This window comes from Stegastes partitus, unplaced genomic scaffold, assembly GCF_000690725.1.
Source record: "Stegastes partitus isolate 25-593 unplaced genomic scaffold, Stegastes_partitus-1.0.2 Scaffold126, whole genome shotgun sequence".
Taxonomy (NCBI): domain Eukaryota; kingdom Metazoa; phylum Chordata; class Actinopteri; family Pomacentridae; genus Stegastes; species Stegastes partitus.
This window is the reverse complement of record NW_007577857.1, coordinates 71,836-78,356: the sequence shown is the minus strand read 5'-3', so window position 1 is coordinate 78,356 and position 6,521 is coordinate 71,836. Positions and strand designations below refer to the sequence as shown.

At 40.2% G+C, this 6,521-nt stretch overlaps 1 protein-coding gene across 3 annotated transcripts in view; it reads right to left on the bottom strand.

Annotated features, from left to right (window-relative positions):
• The window catches only part of osbpl8 (oxysterol binding protein-like 8), a 115,115-nt gene extending 110,821 nt beyond the window's left edge, over nt 1–4,294 (bottom strand). For all 3 annotated transcript variants that reach the window (XM_008278531.1, XM_008278525.1, XM_008278526.1), the window contains exon 1: nt 3,999–4,294. The gene's annotated coding sequence lies outside the window, so the exon portion shown is untranslated. The remainder of the gene's footprint in view (nt 1–3,998) is intronic.
• Nucleotides 4,295–6,521: the final 2,227 nt, after the last annotated feature.

Below are 6,521 nucleotides of genomic sequence, written 5' to 3'. Positions count from 1 at the left end.
GGATTATCGAGTCACGACTGTAATTAAAAATCAGCTTTCAAAACTTGTTTCACAACTGAACAGATTTAAGTCCACTACAGTTGTCAGTTTATGACGTATTGCAAGTGTGGCAAACAGACAAGCTGTTGTGAGTCTGTGTTTTGTTTTGTTTTTTCTTTTGGAAAGCAACAACCCATTGAGACAACTGCTTTAGACTTGCAACAATAGAAACCACAACTAGAAACAACAGAACAGCCTTCTGGATCAGCTGAGATGCTTAATATCAATATCGACCATGAATGCTCATTTAAGAGCATCGACGGTAGCCTATTCTGCTTCACCTGGTATTATGTGGTGACCTCGGGGGAATAATTAAGTGCTGCTGACCTCTTCATTCCATGGATGGAATTGACGGAAAACAATGAGTCAAAAATTCAGTACAAGCCTCCCTTGATTTTTTTTAGATCTTTGAGGGAGCGTGAAGGAAGTGTGTATGTATGAAAAGAACAAGGAGGTGTGGACAAACAGCTTTCACGCTCGGCAAACAATTATTGGAAAAATAAAAAGCGCAAAACAAATCAGTCAAACCTGCTCACGACATTTGGCCCAACCCACTTCACTCGCATTATCTGATTCCCCGTGCATGTGCAAACACATGAAGCAATAAAACGCCAGTGGAAGCTGCTGTGGATGTAAGCCTACACCCCACAGCTCAGGAACAACAGACACACAGGCAAACGTGACTACAGGATGCAGCACAGCTAAAAGACTGATCTGCTCAGAATTTCTGGAATTTTTTTGCTTAGAATATTCATATGAAGCAAAAAAATATACTTGACATGATTTCTGCAGACACAGAGCCTTACTGAAAGGTTAGTATACAAATAAAAAGCCTCTCTTTATTCAACAAGCCCAGCACTTGGCATAATTAATCAGCTTCATTAACAGAACTGTGCATTCTGAGGTAAATGTTCCACTAAAGCGCTGTTTTTAACAGCCACAGGAGTCCCACAAATGCTTTCTAGTTAGTAATAATAACTAGAAATGGCAAATATACCTGTGTTTGTTTGGTTGTTGTTGTTGTTGTTCCACTCAAATACTTCTAAAAAGTAAAGTGCCAAATTGCTTCTCAAGATGATTTTTTTTTTAAAAACAACATCAAAGTGCATTTGCAGTGCATCATCAAAGCTATTCATGAGACTCTGGTCTCCACCCAAGAATAACATATTGAACATCCATTCAGAAAGCAAAGACGTGACATAACAACTTCATGCAATTTGAAAATGTCTGTTTTAAGTGCAGAATATTACACTTTAACAAAATCACTGGGTCAAAAATAAAATGATTAGTTAATGGAGTGATGCGTGGATGAAGAGGAAAACAATCTAAATATTTTAAGAATTTGTTATTAATAATTTTCTGAAAATTTCTACAAACAAGAATCACCACATATTGTTTGTTTATAGCCCCTAAAGATGAATCATTGTGGATGTACAGTCGTGACTCGATAATCAGACCCTTAACAATCCAAAACTTTGCTATCCAACAGGTTTTTAGGAAAAACGAACAGAACCCATTAAAACCAGCCTTAACACACCGACAGCCTTGGATTCTGACTCCGACATGACATTTATGTCACCAATCAGGATAACGGTGTATTATCTGACTGAACAATCCCACAGATTGGCTACGTTCAGACTGCAGGACTTCATGCTCAATTCAGATTCTTTTGTGAAATCCAATTTTTTTGCAAATGCATTCACATTTCCAGTTCAATACGACTTGTATGTGATCTGCTGTGTGAACTTCATACGACCCAAAAGTGTCCCGCATGCGCAGAAGAGGACACGATGACGTCACACGCAGCGAGCGTGCTCAGTGTTTATGGAAGTAAACACTGATGGTGGAAACAGAACTGTGACCACGATCCTAACAAGCATCAGCAGCCAAGTACTGCCTGTGCGTTCCGGCCACTTCCACCCCGTATGAGCGCTCCCCCGGGGTGGAAGTATCCCCCGACTACGTTAAATATTCAGATATTCATCATTAATTGGGCCTGAATATCCAGAGACCAGAAAGTGCTATTCAGACCAGCCCTACTAGTTAATATAACAACTATGAACAATGAATATTAACAACAAATGATCCTTCCAGCATCAAGCCCTCCTTGTATCTTGACCTCCGTCTTGACAATCCGACAGCCTTGCTATCCGACATAAAAGAAGGTTTTACATTTAGTGTCGGATTATCAAGACACGACTGCATTGCAGCTTTCTAGCAATTTAATGAAATACTGACTTGTAAGGTTATATTACAAGTATCACAGTGTTGTGTTTACCTCTGTTAAACCATTTCAACTTTCTTTTTTAGTTTGATATCCTTTTTCTATCAACTGGGGGGAAAAATGCTATTTCTGATTTCCTCTGAACAATAATAATGAATAGAACGATATTTATATGGCACTTTTAAAGACGAGGGCAAGTGCTTTCACAGACAACCCAGAAGCAGGATACCCAAAAGGCAACACAATAATTAAGATATAGTTAAAATAAAAAAGACTACAGATGCAGAATGTCAGTATTAATGAACACAAGTAAAATAGTGAAAGCAATAAAGCCTCAGTCTCAGTTTTTTATATCGCAGATTCTGAATAACAGTTGTTGAGCCAGAGTGCCTCCCAGTAGAGAATTAACACTGGCACTATAGATTTACCTCACAAGGAACATACAATATGATATAAAACACTAATTTCCTGACTAAATTAAACATTAAGGTTAAGCCCCTACAACATTACTAATCATGCAAATTTACCTGAGTGTCAGTATTAATATAAATAAAGTAGATTCTGCATTTGAAGCGAGAGCCGAGTGTCGACCAGGTCAGTGCACAGGCAGCACGCTTTGGTTCAAGAAGGGCTCGATGGAAACTCCATTTGACTGGCAAATGAGCTGGTGGCTCCTGTGACCTTGGATTCGGCGCCTCGACGAATGTTTGCCATGGAAAGTCTGGGATTACCCTCCTTTACATGCACATGAGCAGAGGAGAGGATGGAAATATGGAAATGTAGTGTTATAAGTGGTGGAGCCTGGGGTGGGCCTGTTTGAAAATCATTCATTCAGCCTCCTCCAATCTCTGTGCACTATAAACATGAATTGCATTCTGTGTTTCCAACATAATTTCATTCTTCCCACTGCATCTATTGAGTCATAACTAAAAATTACATCAGAGGCCGTTAAATGGAGAGAATTAGCTTCAAGCTCCAAACAGGCGGCTACAAAAATACACTAACTGGGCAGAGTGTAGGAGAGAGAAAGCTTCATGAAATCCCAGGTGGACAACATGAGAGGCTGATATGTGAGATGAGGCCAGGATCCACCGGATGCACCAGTTGCCTGACACAATTAGGAAGAGTTCTTAGTGGCCACAGCCAGTCTCCTGTTTCTGCTCCTGGCTCCTGTCAGGTGAAAGTGGTAACAGAGCACCAGGGATGGGGAGGCTGCAGACATGCAACACTGCAGCGGGACCGGGGAGGATGCTGGAGGGCGGGTGGGGATGTGTAGCCAGCAGGGGAGGTCAGGATAGAGAAGCAGATACATTTTCCCCACCACAAACTCTCTGCTTGTTCCTTGAATCACTCAGATTCACTCGGCTGCAGGAAATCCAAATTAAGCTAATCGCTCCCCGCTCGGCTGCACGGCACACGGCGTCCTGCCCGCACGGTGGCTGTGAATTAGCTTCCAACTACAAAGCGGGCTATTTCTCGAGATGTTCGCACCTGTTTTACGAGTTTAGCACAAACGCAGGGAGCTCAGCGAAGCGTACGGAGATGAAGACGCTACACCTCAGTGCCCGCTAATCCTGATTTATTACATAATCGTACGCATTGCTCGACTGCGGAGTCGCGGCTGTCACCCCGCCACACGGAGAATTAGCAATTAAGCTAGCCGCGTTTAATCACCAGCAGACGGAGGCGGGCGGCTGCGGTCATTCCGGGCTCGTGTTGTTCGGTTTGCACTCACCTTTGCGTCGCTGGTGGTCTCCCGGCAGGCTGTCTGAGTCGCTCACGAAAAGGATAAAAATAAAAAATAAAAAGGGTGGCTGGAAATATTACAGCTTCAGTCCTCGGAGGACGTTTGTGTGTCTGCTAACTGTTAGCTGGAGACGTTGTAACTGTTTTTAAGGTGACGTCCCGGGCTTCAGCCGGTGATGCTCCGCGCTCCCCGTTAAGCGCAGCGGCTGTACGTCCGACCGATAATAAAGTCTGGAAGGTTAAAAATTAACTTCACGCTACTGCTCTGCTTCCTAGTGTGTGTTTACCAGCAGACTTGTTAGCCACTACCGCGCCTGGACGCTTCTGTCATGGGTTTGAGTCGGAGAACGTCAAAGCGGAACAGATAAACGACGGTTCCTCATGCAGATTTCAAAATAAAAGCCATCAACTATATATTTCTTTCAAAATCTCGTTTAGAAAAAAATAAGTGGCTTTGATTCAGTGAAGCATTACATGTTGTGATTGTTTTTGTTATATATCTGAATTACCAATGTCTAGGTGTTTGGGTGTTGACACTAAAGCTCCGATCTGTTTCAGCTAGGGTTGACTGATTTTTTAAGGGCTGATATCAATTATTAGTGATAAAAAGGACCAATGATCGATATTTGGAACCAATATAATATGTAAAAATGAAACTCTTGCCATCTAAATTTAAAAAAACACAAATCCCAACAATAAACTTTATTTAAATGCCTTTGCTTATATGTGTTGTACACATGTTTGATTAAAACAGAGCTTTTCAACATTTGTCATTCAATCTTGATAGGATGTTATTTATTATCAATACAGACAGGCTGGTGTATCAGAGCCAAAATAGAATATTTTGAAAGTATCTAATTTTACCTGGAATTGTTTAACTTAGATAACAATTATGACGACCACAACAATGCTAAATATCTAATCTGACAATATGGCCAGACCGGTAATCGGCCAGTTTTTTGCATCAACGTCCATGGAAAACTGTATTGAAAAACAAAATAATAGCATTCATATATAAGATATAACATGTTATGTCTATTGCTGTCTTGCAAGAATATAAGTTTTTCCATATTGTAAAGTTAAACCATGTTTTCATAGACATACCTTTTTTATATAAAGATATGTATTTAAATAAAAATCTTTTTTTTAATTGGATTTGTTGGTTTCATTGCATTTCATCAGTGTTGCTGTCTAAATATTCTTCTGACTAGACATCTTGCAGCTGAGTAAATTACATCGATGCCTGTGTTGCTGAGCGTAAACATTACCGTTTTTGTCAACTTTCCTCAAATTGTTCTCTTCATCTTCTGTTTTATTGTTAAACCTACATATTGAACCTGTAAAGCACTTTCCTGTTACGTTTAGTGGTTAAAATTATAAACATAAGTGAAGTTTGTATTACTATAGTCACAGCTGGTAATGGCATTAATAGTGGTTGTAGTAGTAGTTTTCTCTTTATGATGCAATGCCCTCTGGAATGCTTTATTTTGAAGGTCAAACACCCAATATCCCCTGCATGGTTTCTACCAGAGGGTGACTTGACGCACCAACACCAGATCTCCTCGTGTGATTGTGCTCGGTGATCGTCTGATTTTCCTGGCTGGACAGGACACACCGAGCATGTGATCAGTCCTGTGTACTTTCGATAACACGCAGTCTGACAGAACCCTTTAAATGTGGTCAATGTGAATTATGAATGGAACCTCACGCTTCGTGCTGATGCATTATGTCGTGTCAAGCTGGTGAGCCGCGTGATCTGCTCCAACTAAATGACTTGTTGCAATTCAAAGAGTAAATCAAGCAAATACTGTATTAAGCCATGACATTTTGGCTCTAATTATATCCGTGTGTGTGTGTATAATGAGCAGCTTTGTTACATCCCAGAGACATCTGGAGCACATTCTTGTGTGTCACTGCTGTAAATCTACCACAGTGTATCAGAATCAGAAATAGTTCATTTATTATGTGTATGTGTGGGCTTATGTGGCATGGTCACATCATAGGTGTATATTTTCATTATCTCATGTCATGATATAGTTATAATGGAGCAGCAGTAGATGACTACAGGTGTTTTCCGTGATGAACCGTCCATGTCTGGGTAAATGATGACACCTGGTGGAGGTTTGGGTTTTGCTGGAGCTCTACAGTAGAAGATGGGACATGGAGAACATCTAGGGGCATACATGAGCAACTGCAATGTGAGCCACGCTTTCTTTTGGCTGTTTATAGTCTTCATATAAAATATCAGCTATCATCCAGGGAAAACAAATCAGGTTTGTAATTACTGAGGTTTTATTTTGACTGTTGGTGGAAAAAGAATTAAAATCCTGTACTTTAGAAAGTACTACAACTGCAATGTTATAATAATAATATTAATAATACTCCATTACAAATGAAAATGCTGCATTTAAAAAATCCTACATCAGTGACAATGTCTAAGTATGAGCATCAAAATATAGTAAAACTATCTGATGGATATATCATATGTGACATTATTAGATTAGGGCTGCAA